We start from the raw sequence: 15,445 nt of genomic DNA on the forward strand, positions 1-15,445 counted from the left end.
CGCATGAAAACAGGGTCCAAAATCATGGGTTTTCGTTCAGCACTGGAAGTAGGAGGCGCGCTCTACAATAGGCAAGGGTTTTCAAGTCTGCAAGTACGTTTTAAGCTGAGTTCCATGAACATTGTCCAAAATCATGTTTTAGGCCAAATCCACATTGCGACCAGATCAGCATATGACAGGAGACACTGTTTGAGTGTAACAAACGTGAAACAATTCTTTTAGCCTTTTCGCATGAAAACAGGGTCCAAAATCATGGGTTTTCGTTCAGTAGTGGAAGTAGGAGGCGCGCTCTACAATAGGCAAGGGTTTTCAAGTCTGCAAGTACGTTTTAAGCTGAGTTCCATGAACATTGTCCAAAATCATGTTTTAGGCCAAATCCACATTGCGACCAGTTCAGCATATGAGAGGAGCCACTGTTTGAGTGTAACAAACGTGAAACATTTCTTTTAGCCATTTTGCATGAAAACAGGGTCCAAAATCATGGGTTTTCGTTCAGCACTGGAAGTAGGAGGCGCGCTCTACAATAGGCAAGGGTTTTCAAGTCTGCAAGTACGTTTTAAGCTGAGTTCCATGAACATTGTCCAAAATCATGTTTTAGGCCAAATCCACAATGCGACCAGTTCAGCATATGAGAGGAGCCACTGTTTGAGTGTAACAAACGTGAAACATTTCTTTTAGCCTTTTTGCATGAAAACAGGGTCCAAAATCATGGGTTTTCGTTCAGCAGTGGAAGTAGGAGGTGCGCTCTACAATAGGCAAGGGTTTTCAAGTCTGCAAGTACGTTTTAAGCTGAGTTCCATGAACATTGTCCAAAATCATGTTTTAACCAAAATCCACAATGCGACCAGTTCAGCATATGAGAGGAGACACTGTTTGAGTGTAACAAACGTGAAACATTTCTTTTAGCCTTTTCGCATGAAAACAGGGTCCAAAATCATGGGTTTTCGTTCAGCACTGGAAGTAGGAGGCGCGCTCTACAATAGGCAAGGGTTTTCAAGTCTGCAAGTACGTTTTAAGCTGAGTTCCATGAACATTGTCCAAAATCATGTTTTAGGCCAAATCCACATTGCGACCAGATCAGCATATGACAGGAGACACTGTTTGAGTGTAACAAACGTGAAACAATTCTTTTAGCCTTTTCGCATGAAAACAGGGTCCAAAATCATGGGTTTTCGTTCAGTAGTGGAAGTAGGAGGCACGCTCTACAATAGGCAAGGGTTTTCAAGTCTGCAAGTACGTTTTAAGCTGAGTTCCATGAACATTGTCCAAAATCATGTTTTAGGCCAAATCCACATTGCGACCAGTTCAGCATATGACAGGAGACACTGTTTGAGTGTAACAAACGTGAAACAATTCTTTTAGCCTTTTCTTATGAAAACAGGGTCCAAAATCATGGGTTTTCGTTCAGCAGTGGAAGTAGGAGGCGCGCTCTACAATAGGCAAGGGTTTTCAAGTCTGCAAGTACGTTTTAAGCTGAGTTCCATGAACATTGTCCAAAATCATGTTTTAACCAAAATCCACAATGCGACCAGTTCAGCATATGAGAGGAGACACTGTTTGAGTGTAACAAACGTGAAACATTTCTTTTAGCCTTTTCGCATGAAAACAGGGTCCAAAATCATGGGTTTTCGTTCAGCACTGGAAGTAGGAGGCGCGCTCTACAATAGGCAAGGGTTTTCAAGTCTGCAAGTACGTTTTAAGCTGAGTTCCATGAACATTGTCCAAAATCATGTTTTAGGCCAAATCCACATTGAGACCAGATCAGCATATGACAGGAGACACTGTTTGAGTGTAACAAACGTGAAACAATTCTTTTAGCCTTTTCGCATAAAAACAGGGTCCAAAATCATGGGTTTTCGTTCAGTAGTGGAAGTAGGAGGCGCGCTCTACAATAGGCAAGGGTTTTCAAGTCTGCAAGTACGTTTTAAGCTGAGTTCCATGAACATTGTCCAAAATCATGTTTTAGGCCAAATCCACATTGCGACCAGTTCAGCATATGAGAGGAGCCACTGTTTGAGTGTAACAAACGTGAAACATTTCTTTTAGCCTTTTTGCATGAAAACAGGGTCCAAAATCATGGGTTTTCGTTCAGCACTGGAAGTAGGAGGCGCGCTCTACAATAGGCAAGGGTTTTCAAGTCTGCAAGTACGTTTTAAGCTGAGTTCCATGAACATTGTCCAAAATCATGTTTTAGGCCAAATCCACAATGCGACCAGTTCAGCATATGAGAGGAGCCACTGTTTGAGTGTAACAAACGTGAAACATTTCTTTTAGCCTTTTTGCATGAAAACAGGGTCCAAAATCATGGGTTTTCGTTCAGCAGCGGAAGTAGGAGGTGCGCTCTACAATAGGCAAGGGTTTTCAAGTCTGCAAGTACGTTTTAAGCTGAGTTCCATGAACATTGTCCAAAATCATGTTTTAGGCCAAATCCACATTGCGACCAGTTCAGCATATGACAGGAGACACTGTTTGAGTGTAACAAACGTGAAACAATTCTTTTAGCCTTTTCTTATGAAAACAGGGTCCAAAATCATGGGTTTTCGTTCAGCAGTGGAAGTAGGAGGCGCGCTCTACAATAGGCAAGGGTTTTCAAGTCTGCAAGTACGTTTTAAGCTGAGTTCCATGAACATTGTCCAAAATCATGTTTTAGGCCAAATCCACATTGCGACCAGTTCAGCATATGACAGGAGACACTGTTTGAGTGTAACAAACGTGAAACAATTCTTTTAGCCTTTTCTTATGAAAACAGGGTCCAAAATCATGGGTTTTCGTTCAGCAGTGGAAGTAGGAGGCGCGCTCTACAATAGGCAAGGGTTTTCAAGTCTGCAAGTACGTTTTAAGCTGAGTTCCATGAACATTGTCCAAAATCATGTTTTAGGCCAAATCCACAATGCGACCAGTTCAGCATATGAGAGGAGCCACTGTTTGAGTGTAACAAACGTGAAACATTTCTTTTAGCCTTTTTGCATGAAAACAGGGTCCAAAATCATGGGTTTTCGTTCAGCAGTGGAAGTAGGAGGCGCGCTCTACAATAGGCAAGGGTTTTCAAGTCTGCAAGTACGTTTTAAGCTGAGTTCCATGAACATTGTCCAAAATCATGTTTTAGGCCAAATCCACATTGCGACCAGTTCAGCATATGACAGGAGACACTGTTTGAGTGTAACAAACGTGAAACAATTCTTTTAGCCTTTTCTTATGAAAACAGGGTCCAAAATCATGGGTTTTCGTTCAGCAGTGGAAGTAGGAGGCGCGCTCTACAATAGGCAAGGGTTTTCAAGTCTGCAAGTACGTTTTAAGCTGAGTTCCATGAACATTGTCCAAAATCATGTTTTAACCAAAATCCACAATGCGACCAGTTCAGCATATGAGAGGAGACACTGTTTGTGTGTAACAAACGTGAAACATTTCTTTTAGCCATTTTGCATGAAAACAGGGTCCAAAATCATGGGTTTTCATTCAGCAGTGGAAGTAGGAGGCGCGCTCTACAATAGGCAAGGGTTTTCAAGTCTGCAAGTACGTTTTAAGCTGAGTTCCATGAACATTGTCCAAAATCATGTTTTAACCAAAATCCACAATGCGACCAGTTCAGCATATGAGAGGAGCCACTGTTTGAGTGTAACAAACGTGAAACATTTCTTTTAGCCTTTTTGCATGAAAACAGGGTCCAAAATCATGGGTTTTCGTTCAGCAGTGGAAGTAGGAGGCGCGCTCTACAATAGGCAAGGGTTTTCAAGTCTGCAAGTACGTTTTAAGCTGAGTTCCATGAACATTGTCCAAAATCATGTTTTAGGCCAAATCCACATTGCGACCAGTTCAGCATATGACAGGAGACACTGTTTGAGTGTAACAAACGTGAAACAATTCTTTTAGCCTTTTCTTATGAAAACAGGGTCCAAAATCATGGGTTTTCGTTCAGCAGTGGAAGTAGGAGGCGCGCTCTACAATAGGCAAGGGTTTTCAAGTCTGCAAGTACGTTTTAAGCTGAGTTCCATGAACATTGTCCAAAATCATGTTTTAACCAAAATCCACAATGCGACCAGTTCAGCATATGAGAGGAGACACTGTTTGAGTGTAACAAACGTGAAACATTTCTTTTAGCCTTTTTGCATGAAAACAGGGTCCAAAATCATGGGTTTTCGTTCAGCAGTGGAAGTAGGAGGCGCGCTCTACAATAGGCAAGGGTTTTCAAGTCTGCAAGTACGTTTTAAGCTGAGTTCCATGAACATTGTCCAAAATCATGTTTTAACCAAAATCCACAATGCGACCAGTTCAGCATATGAGAGGAGCCACTGTTTGAGTGTAACAAACGTGAAACATTTCTTTTAGCCTTTTTGCATGAAAACAGGGTCCAAAATCATGGGTTTTCGTTCAGCAGTGGAAGTAGGAGGCGCGCTCTACAATAGGCAAGGGTTTTCAAGTCTGCAAGTACGTTTTAAGCTGAGTTCCATGAACATTGTCCAAAATCATGTTTTAGGCCAAATCCACATTGCGACCAGTTCAGCATATGACAGGAGACACTGTTTGAGTGTAACAAACGTGAAACAATTCTTTTAGCCTTTTCTTATGAAAACAGGGTCCAAAATCATGGGTTTTCGTTCAGCAGTGGAAGTAGGAGGCGCGCTCTACAATAGGCAAGGGTTTTCAAGTCTGCAAGTACGTTTTAAGCTGAGTTCCATGAACATTGTCCAAAATCATGTTTTAACCAAAATCCACAATGCGACCAGTTCAGCATATGAGAGGAGACACTGTTTGTGTGTAACAAACGTGAAACATTTCTTTTAGCCATTTTGCATGAAAACAGGGTCCAAAATCATGGGTTTTCATTCAGCAGTGGAAGTAGGAGGCGCGCTCTACAATAGGCAAGGGTTTTCAAGTCTGCAAGTACGTTTTAAGCTGAGTTCCATGAACATTGTCCAAAATCATGTTTTAACCAAAATCCACAATGCGACCAGTTCAGCATATGAGAGGAGCCACTGTTTGAGTGTAACAAACGTGAAACATTTCTTTTAGCCTTTTTGCATGAAAACAGGGTCCAAAATCATGGGTTTTCGTTCAGCAGTGGAAGTAGGAGGCGCGCTCTACAATAGGCAAGGGTTTTCAAGTCTGCAAGTACGTTTTAAGCTGAGTTCCATGAACATTGTCCAAAATCATGTTTTAGGCCAAATCCACATTGCGACCAGTTCAGCATATGACAGGAGACACTGTTTGAGTGTAACAAACGTGAAACAATTCTTTTAGCCTTTTCTTATGAAAACAGGGTCCAAAATCATGGGTTTTCGTTCAGCAGTGGAAGTAGGAGGCGCGCTCTACAATAGGCAAGGGTTTTCAAGTCTGCAAGTACGTTTTAAGCTGAGTTCCATGAACATTGTCCAAAATCATGTTTTAACCAAAATCCACAATGCGACCAGTTCAGCATATGAGAGGAGACACTGTTTGAGTGTAACAAACGTGAAACATTTCTTTTAGCCTTTTCGCATGAAAACAGGGTCCAAAATCATGGGTTTTCGTTCAGCACTGGAAGTAGGAGGCGCGCTCTACAATAGGCAAGGGTTTTCAAGTCTGCAAGTACGTTTTAAGCTGAGTTCCATGAACATTGTCCAAAATCATGTTTTAGGCCAAATCCACATTGCGACCAGATCAGCATATGACAGGAGACACTGTTTGAGTGTAACAAACGTGAAACAATTCTTTTAGCCTTTTCGCATGAAAACAGGGTCCAAAATCATGGGTTTTCGTTCAGTAGTGGAAGTAGGAGGCGCGCTCTACAATAGGCAAGGGTTTTCAAGTCTGCAAGTACGTTTTAAGCTGAGTTCCATGAACATTGTCCAAAATCATGTTTTAGGCCAAATCCACAATGCGACCAGTTCAGCATATGAGAGGAGCCACTGTTTGAGTGTAACAAACGTGAAACATTTCTTTTAGCCTTTTTGCATGAAAACAGGGTCCAAAATCATGGGTTTTCGTTCAGCAGTGGAAGTAGGAGGTGCGCTCTACAATAGGCAAGGGTTTTCAAGTCTGCAAGTACGTTTTAAGCTGAGTTCCATGAACATTGTCCAAAATCATGTTTTAACCAAAATCCACAATGCGACCAGTTCAGCATATGAGAGGAGCCACTGTTTGAGTGTAACAAACGTGAAACATTTCTTTTAGCCTTTTTGCATGAAAACAGGGTCCAAAATCATGGGTTTTCGTTCAGCAGTGGAAGTAGGAGGCGCGCTCTACAATAGGCAAGGGTTTTCAAGTCTGCAAGTACGTTTTAAGCTGAGTTCCATGAACATTGTCCAAAATCATGTTTTAGGCCAAATCCACATTGCGACCAATTCAGCATATGACAGGAGACACTGTTTGAGTGTAACAAACGTGAAACAATTCTTTTAGCCTTTTCTTATGAAAACAGGGTCCAAAATCATGGGTTTTCGTTCAGCAGTGGAAGTAGGAGGCGCGCTCTACAATAGGCAAGGGTTTTCAAGTCTGCAAGTACGTTTTAAGCTGAGTTCCATGAACATTGTCCAAAATCATGTTTTAACCAAAATCCACAATGCGACCAGTTCAGCATATGAGAGGAGACACTGTTTGAGTGTAACAAACGTGAAACATTTCTTTTAGCCTTTTCGCATGAAAACAGGGTCCAAAATCATGGGTTTTCGTTCAGCACTGGAAGTAGGAGGCGCGCTCTACAATAGGCAAGGGTTTTCAAGTCTGCAAGTACGTTTTAAGCTGAGTTCCATGAACATTGTCCAAAATCATGTTTTAGGCCAAATCCACATTGCGATCAGATCAGCATATGACAGGAGACACTGTTTGAGTGTAACTAACGTGAAACAATTCTTTTAGCCTTTTCGCATGAAAACAGGGTCCAAAATCATGGGTTTTCGTTCAGTAGTGGAAGTAGGAGGCGCGCTCTACAATAGGCAAGGGTTTTCAAGTCTGCAAGTACGTTTTAAGCTGAGTTCCATGAACATTGTCCAAAATCATGTTTTAGGCCAAATCCACAATGCGACCAGTTCAGCATATGAGAGGAGCCACTGTTTGAGTGTAACAAACGTGAAACATTTCTTTTAGCCTTTTTGCATGAAAACAGGGTCCAAAATCATGGGTTTTCGTTCAGCAGTGGAAGTAGGAGGTGCGCTCTACAATAGGCAAGGGTTTTCAAGTCTGCAAGTACGTTTTAAGCTGAGTTCCATGAACATTGTCCAAAATCATGTTTTAACCAAAATCCACAATGCGACCAGTTCAGCATATGAGAGGAGCCACTGTTTGAGTGTAACAAACGTGAAACATTTCTTTTAGCCTTTTTGCATGAAAACAGGGTCCAAAATCATGGGTTTTCGTTCAGCAGTGGAAGTAGGAGGCGCGCTCTACAATAGGCAAGGGTTTTCAAGTCTGCAAGTACGTTTTAAGCTGAGTTCCATGAACATTGTCCAAAATCATGTTTTAGGCCAAATCCACATTGCGACCAGTTCAGCATATGACAGGAGACACTGTTTGAGTGTAACAAACGTGAAACAATTCTTTTAGCCTTTTCTTATGAAAACAGGGTCCAAAATCATGGGTTTTCGTTCAGCAGTGGAAGTAGGAGGCGCGCTCTACAATAGGCAAGGGTTTTCAAGTCTGCAAGTACGTTTTAAGCTGAGTTCCATGAACATTGTCCAAAATCATGTTTTAACCAAAATCCACAATGCGACCAGTTCAGCATATGAGAGGAGCCACTGTTTGAGTGTAACAAACGTGAAACATTTCTTTTAGCCTTTTTGCATGAAAACAGGGTCCAAAATCATGGGTTTTCGTTCAGCAGTGGAAGTAGGAGGCGCGCTCTACAATAGGCAAGGGTTTTCAAGTCTGCAAGTACGTTTTAAGCTGAGTTCCATGAACATTGTCCAAAATCATGTTTTAGGCCAAATCCACATTGCGACCAGTTCAGCATATGACAGGAGACACTGTTTGAGTGTAACAAACGTGAAACAATTCTTTTAGCCTTTTCTTATGAAAACAGGGTCCAAAATCATGGGTTTTCGTTCAGCAGTGGAAGTAGGAGGCGCGCTCTACAATAGGCAAGGGTTTTCAAGTCTGCAAGTACGTTTTAAGCTGAGTTCCATGAACATTGTCCAAAATCATGTTTTAACCAAAATCCACAATGCGACCAGTTCAGCATATGAGAGGAGACACTGTTTGTGTGTAACAAACGTGAAACATTTCTTTTAGCCATTTTGCATGAAAACAGGGTCCAAAATCATGGGTTTTCATTCAGCAGTGGAAGTAGGAGGCGCGCTCTACAATAGGCAAGGGTTTTCAAGTCTGCAAGTACGTTTTAAGCTGAGTTCCATGAACATTGTCCAAAATCATGTTTTAACCAATATCCACAATGCGACCAGTTCAGCATATGAGAGGAGCCACTGTTTGAGTGTAACAAACGTGAAACATTTCTTTTAGCCTTTTTGCATGAAAACAGGGTCCAAAATCATGGGTTTTCGTTCAGCAGTGGAAGTAGGAGGCGCGCTCTACAATAGGCAAGGGTTTTCAAGTCTGCAAGTACGTTTTAAGCTGAGTTCCATGAACATTGTCCAAAATCATGTTTTAGGCCAAATCCACATTGCGACCAGTTCAGCATATGACAGGAGACACTGTTTGAGTGTAACAAACGTGAAACAATTCTTTTAGCCTTTTCTTATGAAAACAGGGTCCAAAATCATGGGTTTTCGTTCAGCAGTGGAAGTAGGAGGCGCGCTCTACAATAGGCAAGGGTTTTCAAGTCTGCAAGTACGTTTTAAGCTGAGTTCCATGAACATTGTCCAAAATCATGTTTTAACCAAAATCCACAATGCGACCAGTTCAGCATATGAGAGGAGCCACTGTTTGAGTGTAACAAACGTGAAACATTTCTTTTAGCCTTTTTGCATGAAAACAGGGTCCAAAATCATGGGTTTTCGTTCAGCAGTGGAAGTAGGAGGCGCGCTCTACAATAGGCAAGGGTTTTCAAGTCTGCAAGTACGTTTTAAGCTGAGTTCCATGAACATTGTCCAAAATCATGTTTTAGGCCAAATCCACATTGCGACCAGTTCAGCATATGACAGGAGACACTGTTTGAGTGTAACAAACGTGAAACAATTCTTTTAGCCTTTTCTTATGAAAACAGGGTCCAAAATCATGGGTTTTCGTTCAGCAGTGGAAGTAGGAGGCGCGCTCTACAATAGGCAAGGGTTTTCAAGTCTGCAAGTACGTTTTAAGCTGAGTTCCATGAACATTGTCCAAAATCATGTTTTAACCAAAATCCACAATGCGACCAGTTCAGCATATGAGAGGAGACACTGTTTGTGTGTAACAAACGTGAAACATTTCTTTTAGCCATTTTGCATGAAAACAGGGTCCAAAATCATGGGTTTTCATTCAGCAGTGGAAGTAGGAGGCGCGCTCTACAATAGGCAAGGGTTTTCAAGTCTGCAAGTACGTTTTAAGCTGAGTTCCATGAACATTGTCCAAAATCATGTTTTAACCAATATCCACAATGCGACCAGTTCAGCATATGAGAGGAGCCACTGTTTGAGTGTAACAAACGTGAAACATTTCTTTTAGCCTTTTTGCATGAAAACAGGGTCCAAAATCATGGGTTTTCGTTCAGCAGTGGAAGTAGGAGGCGCGCTCTACAATAGGCAAGGGTTTTCAAGTCTGCAAGTACGTTTTAAGCTGAGTTCCATGAACGTTGTCCAAAATCATGTTTTAGGCCAAATCCACATTGCGACCAGTTCAGCATATGACAGGAGACACTGTTTGAGTGTAACAAACGTGAAACAATTCTTTTAGCCTTTTCTTATGAAAACAGGGTCCAAAATCATGGGTTTTCGTTCAGCAGTGGAAGTAGGAGGCGCGCTCTACAATAGGCAAGGGTTTTCAAGTCTGCAAGTACGTTTTAAGCTGAGTTCCATGAACATTGTCCAAAATCATGTTTTAACCAAAATCCACAATGCGACCAGTTCAGCATATGAGAGGAGACACTGTTTGAGTGTAACAAACGTGAAACATTTCTTTTAGCCTTTTCGCATGAAAACAGGGTCCAAAATCATGGGTTTTCGTTCAGCACTGGAAGTAGGAGGCGCGCTCTACAATAGGCAAGGGTTTTCAAGTCTGCAAGTACGTTTTAAGCTGAGTTCCATGAACATTGTCCAAAATCATGTTTTAGGCCAAATCCACATTGCGACCAGATCAGCATATGACAGGAGACACTGTTTGAGTGTAACAAACGTGAAACAATTCTTTTAGCCTTTTCGCATGAAAACAGGGTCCAAAATCATGGGTTTTCGTTCAGTAGTGGAAGTAGGAGGCGCGCTCTACAATAGGCAAGGGTTTTCAAGTCTGCAAGTACGTTTTAAGCTGAGTTCCATGAACATTGTCCAAAATCATGTTTTAGGCCAAATCCACAATGCGACCAGTTCAGCATATGAGAGGAGCCACTGTTTGAGTGTAACAAACGTGAAACATTTCTTTTAGCCTTTTTGCATGAAAACAGGGTCCAAAATCATGGGTTTTCGTTCAGCAGTGGAAGTAGGAGGTGCGCTCTACAATAGGCAAGGGTTTTCAAGTCTGCAAGTACGTTTTAAGCTGAGTTCCATGAACATTGTCCAAAATCATGTTTTAACCAAAATCCACAATGCGACCAGTTCAGCATATGAGAGGAGCCACTGTTTGAGTGTAACAAACGTGAAACATTTCTTTTAGCCTTTTTGCATGAAAACAGGGTCCAAAATCATGGGTTTTCGTTCAGCAGTGGAAGTAGGAGGCGCGCTCTACAATAGGCAAGGGTTTTCAAGTCTGCAAGTACGTTTTAAGCTGAGTTCCATGAACATTGTCCAAAATCATGTTTTAGGCCAAATCCACATTGCGACCAATTCAGCATATGACAGGAGACACTGTTTGAGTGTAACAAACGTGAAACAATTCTTTTAGCCTTTTCTTATGAAAACAGGGTCCAAAATCATGGGTTTTCGTTCAGCAGTGGAAGTAGGAGGCGCGCTCTACAATAGGCAAGGGTTTTCAAGTCTGCAAGTACGTTTTAAGCTGAGTTCCATGAACATTGTCCAAAATCATGTTTTAACCAAAATCCACAATGCGACCAGTTCAGCATATGAGAGGAGACACTGTTTGAGTGTAACAAACGTGAAACATTTCTTTTAGCCTTTTCGCATGAAAACAGGGTCCAAAATCATGGGTTTTCGTTCAGCACTGGAAGTAGGAGGCGCGCTCTACAATAGGCAAGGGTTTTCAAGTCTGCAAGTACGTTTTAAGCTGAGTTCCATGAACATTGTCCAAAATCATGTTTTAGGCCAAATCCACATTGCGATCAGATCAGCATATGACAGGAGACACTGTTTGAGTGTAACTAACGTGAAACAATTCTTTTAGCCTTTTCGCATGAAAACAGGGTCCAAAATCATGGGTTTTCGTTCAGTAGTGGAAGTAGGAGGCGCGCTCTACAATAGGCAAGGGTTTTCAAGTCTGCAAGTACGTTTTAAGCTGAGTTCCATGAACATTGTCCAAAATCATGTTTTAGGCCAAATCCACAATGCGACCAGTTCAGCATATGAGAGGAGCCACTGTTTGAGTGTAACAAACGTGAAACATTTCTTTTAGCCTTTTTGCATGAAAACAGGGTCCAAAATCATGGGTTTTCGTTCAGCAGTGGAAGTAGGAGGTGCGCTCTACAATAGGCAAGGGTTTTCAAGTCTGCAAGTACGTTTTAAGCTGAGTTCCATGAACATTGTCCAAAATCATGTTTTAACCAAAATCCACAATGCGACCAGTTCAGCATATGAGAGGAGACACTGTTTGTGTGTAACAAACGTGAAACATTTCTTTTAGCCTTTTTGCATGAAAACAGGGTCCAAAATCATGGGTTTTCGTTCAGTAGTGGAAGTAGGAGGCGCGCTCTACAATAGGCAAGGGTTTTCAAGTCTGCAAGTACGTTTTAAGCTGAGTTCCATGAACATTGTCCAAAATCATGTTTTAGGCCAAATCCACAATGCGACCAGTTCAGCATATGAGAGGAGCCACTGTTTGAGTGTAACAAACGTGAAACATTTCTTTTAGCCTTTTTGCATGAAAACAGGGTCCAAAATCATGGGTTTTCGTTCAGCAGTGGAAGTAGGAGGTGCGCTCTACAATAGGCAAGGGTTTTCAAGTCTGCAAGTACGTTTTAAGCTGAGTTCCATGAACATTGTCCAAAATCATGTTTTAACCAAAATCCACAATGCGACCAGTTCAGCATATGAGAGGAGCCACTGTTTGAGTGTAACAAACGTGAAACATTTCTTTTAGCCTTTTTGCATGAAAACAGGGTCCAAAATCATGGGTTTTCGTTCAGCAGTGGAAGTAGGAGGCGCGCTCTACAATAGGCAAGGGTTTTCAAGTCTGCAAGTACGTTTTAAGCTGAGTTCCATGAACATTGTCCAAAATCATGTTTTAGGCCAAATCCACATTGCGACCAATTCAGCATATGACAGGAGACACTGTTTGAGTGTAACAAACGTGAAACAATTCTTTTAGCCTTTTCTTATGAAAACAGGGTCCAAAATCATGGGTTTTCGTTCAGCAGTGGAAGTAGGAGGCGCGCTCTACAATAGGCAAGGGTTTTCAAGCCTGCAAGTACGTTTTAAGCTGAGTTCCATGAACATTGTCCAAAATCATGTTTTAACCAAAATCCACAATGCGACCAGTTCAGCATATGAGAGGAGACACTGTTTGAGTGTAACAAACGTGAAACATTTCTTTTAGCCTTTTCGCATGAAAACAGGGTCCAAAATCATGGGTTTTCGTTCAGCACTGGAAGTAGGAGGCGCGCTCTACAATAGGCAAGGGTTTTCAAGTCTGCAAGTACGTTTTAAGCTGAGTTCCATGAACATTGTCCAAAATCATGTTTTAGGCCAAATCCACATTGCGACCAGATCAGCATATGACAGGAGACACTGTTTGAGTGTAACTAACGTGAAACAATTCTTTTAGCCTTTTCGCATGAAAACAGGGTCCAAAATCATGGGTTTTCGTTCAGTAGTGGAAGTAGGAGGCGCGCTCTACAATAGGCAAGGGTTTTCAAGTCTGCAAGTACGTTTTAAGCTGAGTTCCATGAACATTGTCCAAAATCATGTTTTAGGCCAAATCCACAATGCGACCAGTTCAGCATATGAGAGGAGCCACTGTTTGAGTGTAACAAACGTGAAACATTTCTTTTAGCCTTTTTACATGAAAACAGGGTCCAAAATCATGGGTTTTCGTTCAGCAGTGGAAGTAGGAGGTGCGCTCTACAATAGGCAAGGGTTTTCAAGTCTGCAAGTACGTTTTAAGCTGAGTTCCATGAACATTGTCCAAAATCATGTTTTAACCAAAATCCACAATGCGACCAGTTCAGCATATGAGAGGAGACACTGTTTGTGTGTAACAAACGTGAAACATTTCTTTTAGCCTTTTTGCATGAAAACAGGGTCCAAAATCATGGGTTTTCGTTCAGCAGTGGAAGTAGGAGGCGCGCTCTACAATAGGCAAGGGTTTTCAAGTCTGCAAGTACGTTTTAAGCTGAGTTCCATGAACATTGTCCAAAATCATGTTTTAACCAAAATCCACAATGCGACCAGTTCAGCATATGAGAGGAGCCACTGTTTGAGTGTAACAAACGTGAAACATTTCTTTTAGCCTTTTTGCATGAAAACAGGGTCCAAAATCATGGGTTTTCGTTCAGCAGTGGAAGTAGGAGGCGCGCTCTACAATAGGCAAGGGTTTTCAAGTCTGCAAGTACGTTTTAAGCTGAGTTCCATGAACATTGTCCAAAATCATGTTTTAGGCCAAATCCACATTGCGACCAGTTCAGCATATGACAGGAGACACTGTTTGAGTGTAACAAACGTGAAACAATTCTTTTAGCCTTTTCTTATGAAAACAGGGTCCAAAATCATGGGTTTTCGTTCAGCAGTGGAAGTAGGAGGCGCGCTCTACAATAGGCAAGGGTTTTCAAGTCTGCAAGTACGTTTTAAGCTGAGTTCCATGAACATTGTCCAAAATCATGTTTTAACCAAAATCCACAATGCGACCAGTTCAGCATATGAGAGGAGACACTGTTTGAGTGTAACAAACGTGAAACATTTCTTTTAGCCTTTTCGCATGAAAACAGGGTCCAAAATCATGGGTTTTCGTTCAGCACTGGAAGTAGGAGGCGCGCTCTACAATAGGCAAGGGTTTTCAAGTCTGCAAGTACGTTTTAAGCTGAGTTCCATGAACATTGTCCAAAATCATGTTTTAGGCCAAATCCACAATGCGACCAGTTCAGCATATGAGAGGAGCCACTGTTTGAGTGTAACAAACGTGAAACATTTCTTTTAGCCTTTTTGCATGAAAACAGGGTCCAAAATCATGGGTTTTCGTTCAGCAGTGGAAGTAGGAGGCGCGCTCTACAATAGGCAAGGGTTTTCAAGTCTGCAAGTACGTTTTAAGCTGAGTTCCATGAACATTGTCCAAAATCATGTTTTAGGCCAAATCCACAATGCGACCAGTTCAGCATATGAGAGGAGCCACTGTTTGAGTGTAACAAACGTGAAACATTTCTTTTAGCCTTTTTGCATGAAAACAGGGTCCAAAATCATGGGTTTTCGTTCAGCAGTGGAAGTAGGAGGTGCGCTCTACAATAGGCAAGGGTTTTCAAGTCTGCAAGTACGTTTTAAGCTGAGTTCCATGAACATTGTCCAAAATCATGTTTTAACCAAAATCCACAATGCGACCAGTTCAGCATATGAGAGGAGCCACTGTTTGAGTGTAACAAACGTGAAACATTTATTTTAGCCTTTTTGCATGAAAACAGGGTCCAAAATCATGGGTTTTCGTTCAGCACTGGAAGTAGGAGGCGCGCTCTACAATAGGCAAGGGTTTTCAAGTCTGCAAGTACGTTTTAAGCTGAGTTCCATGAACATTGTCCAAAATCATGTTTTAGGCCAAATCCACATTGCGACCAGATCAGCATATGACAGGAGACACTGTTTGAGTGTAACTAACGTGAAACAATTCTTTTAGCCTTTTCGCATGAAAACAGGGTCCAAAATCATGGGTTTTCGTTCAGTAGTGGAAGTAGGAGGCGCGCTCTACAATAGGCAAGGGTTTTCAAGTCTGCAAGTACGTTTTAAGCTGAGTTCCATGAACATTGTCCAAAATCATGTTTTAGGCCAAATCCACAATGCGACCAGTTCAGCATATGAGAGGAGCCACTGTTTGAGTGTAACAAACGTGAAACATTTCTTTTAGCCTTTTTGCATGAAAACAGGGTCCAAAATCATGGGTTTTCGTTCAGCAGTGGAAGTAGGAGGTGCGCTCTACAATAGGCAAGGGTTTTCAAGTCTGCAAGTACATTTTAAGCTGAGTTCCATGAACATTGTCCAAAATCATGTTTTAACCAAAATCCACAATGCGACCAGTTCAG

The sequence above is a fragment of the Coregonus lavaretus genome (assembly GCF_964263955.1).
Source record: "Coregonus lavaretus genome assembly, chromosome: 14".
Taxonomy (NCBI): domain Eukaryota; kingdom Metazoa; phylum Chordata; class Actinopteri; order Salmoniformes; family Salmonidae; genus Coregonus; species Coregonus lavaretus.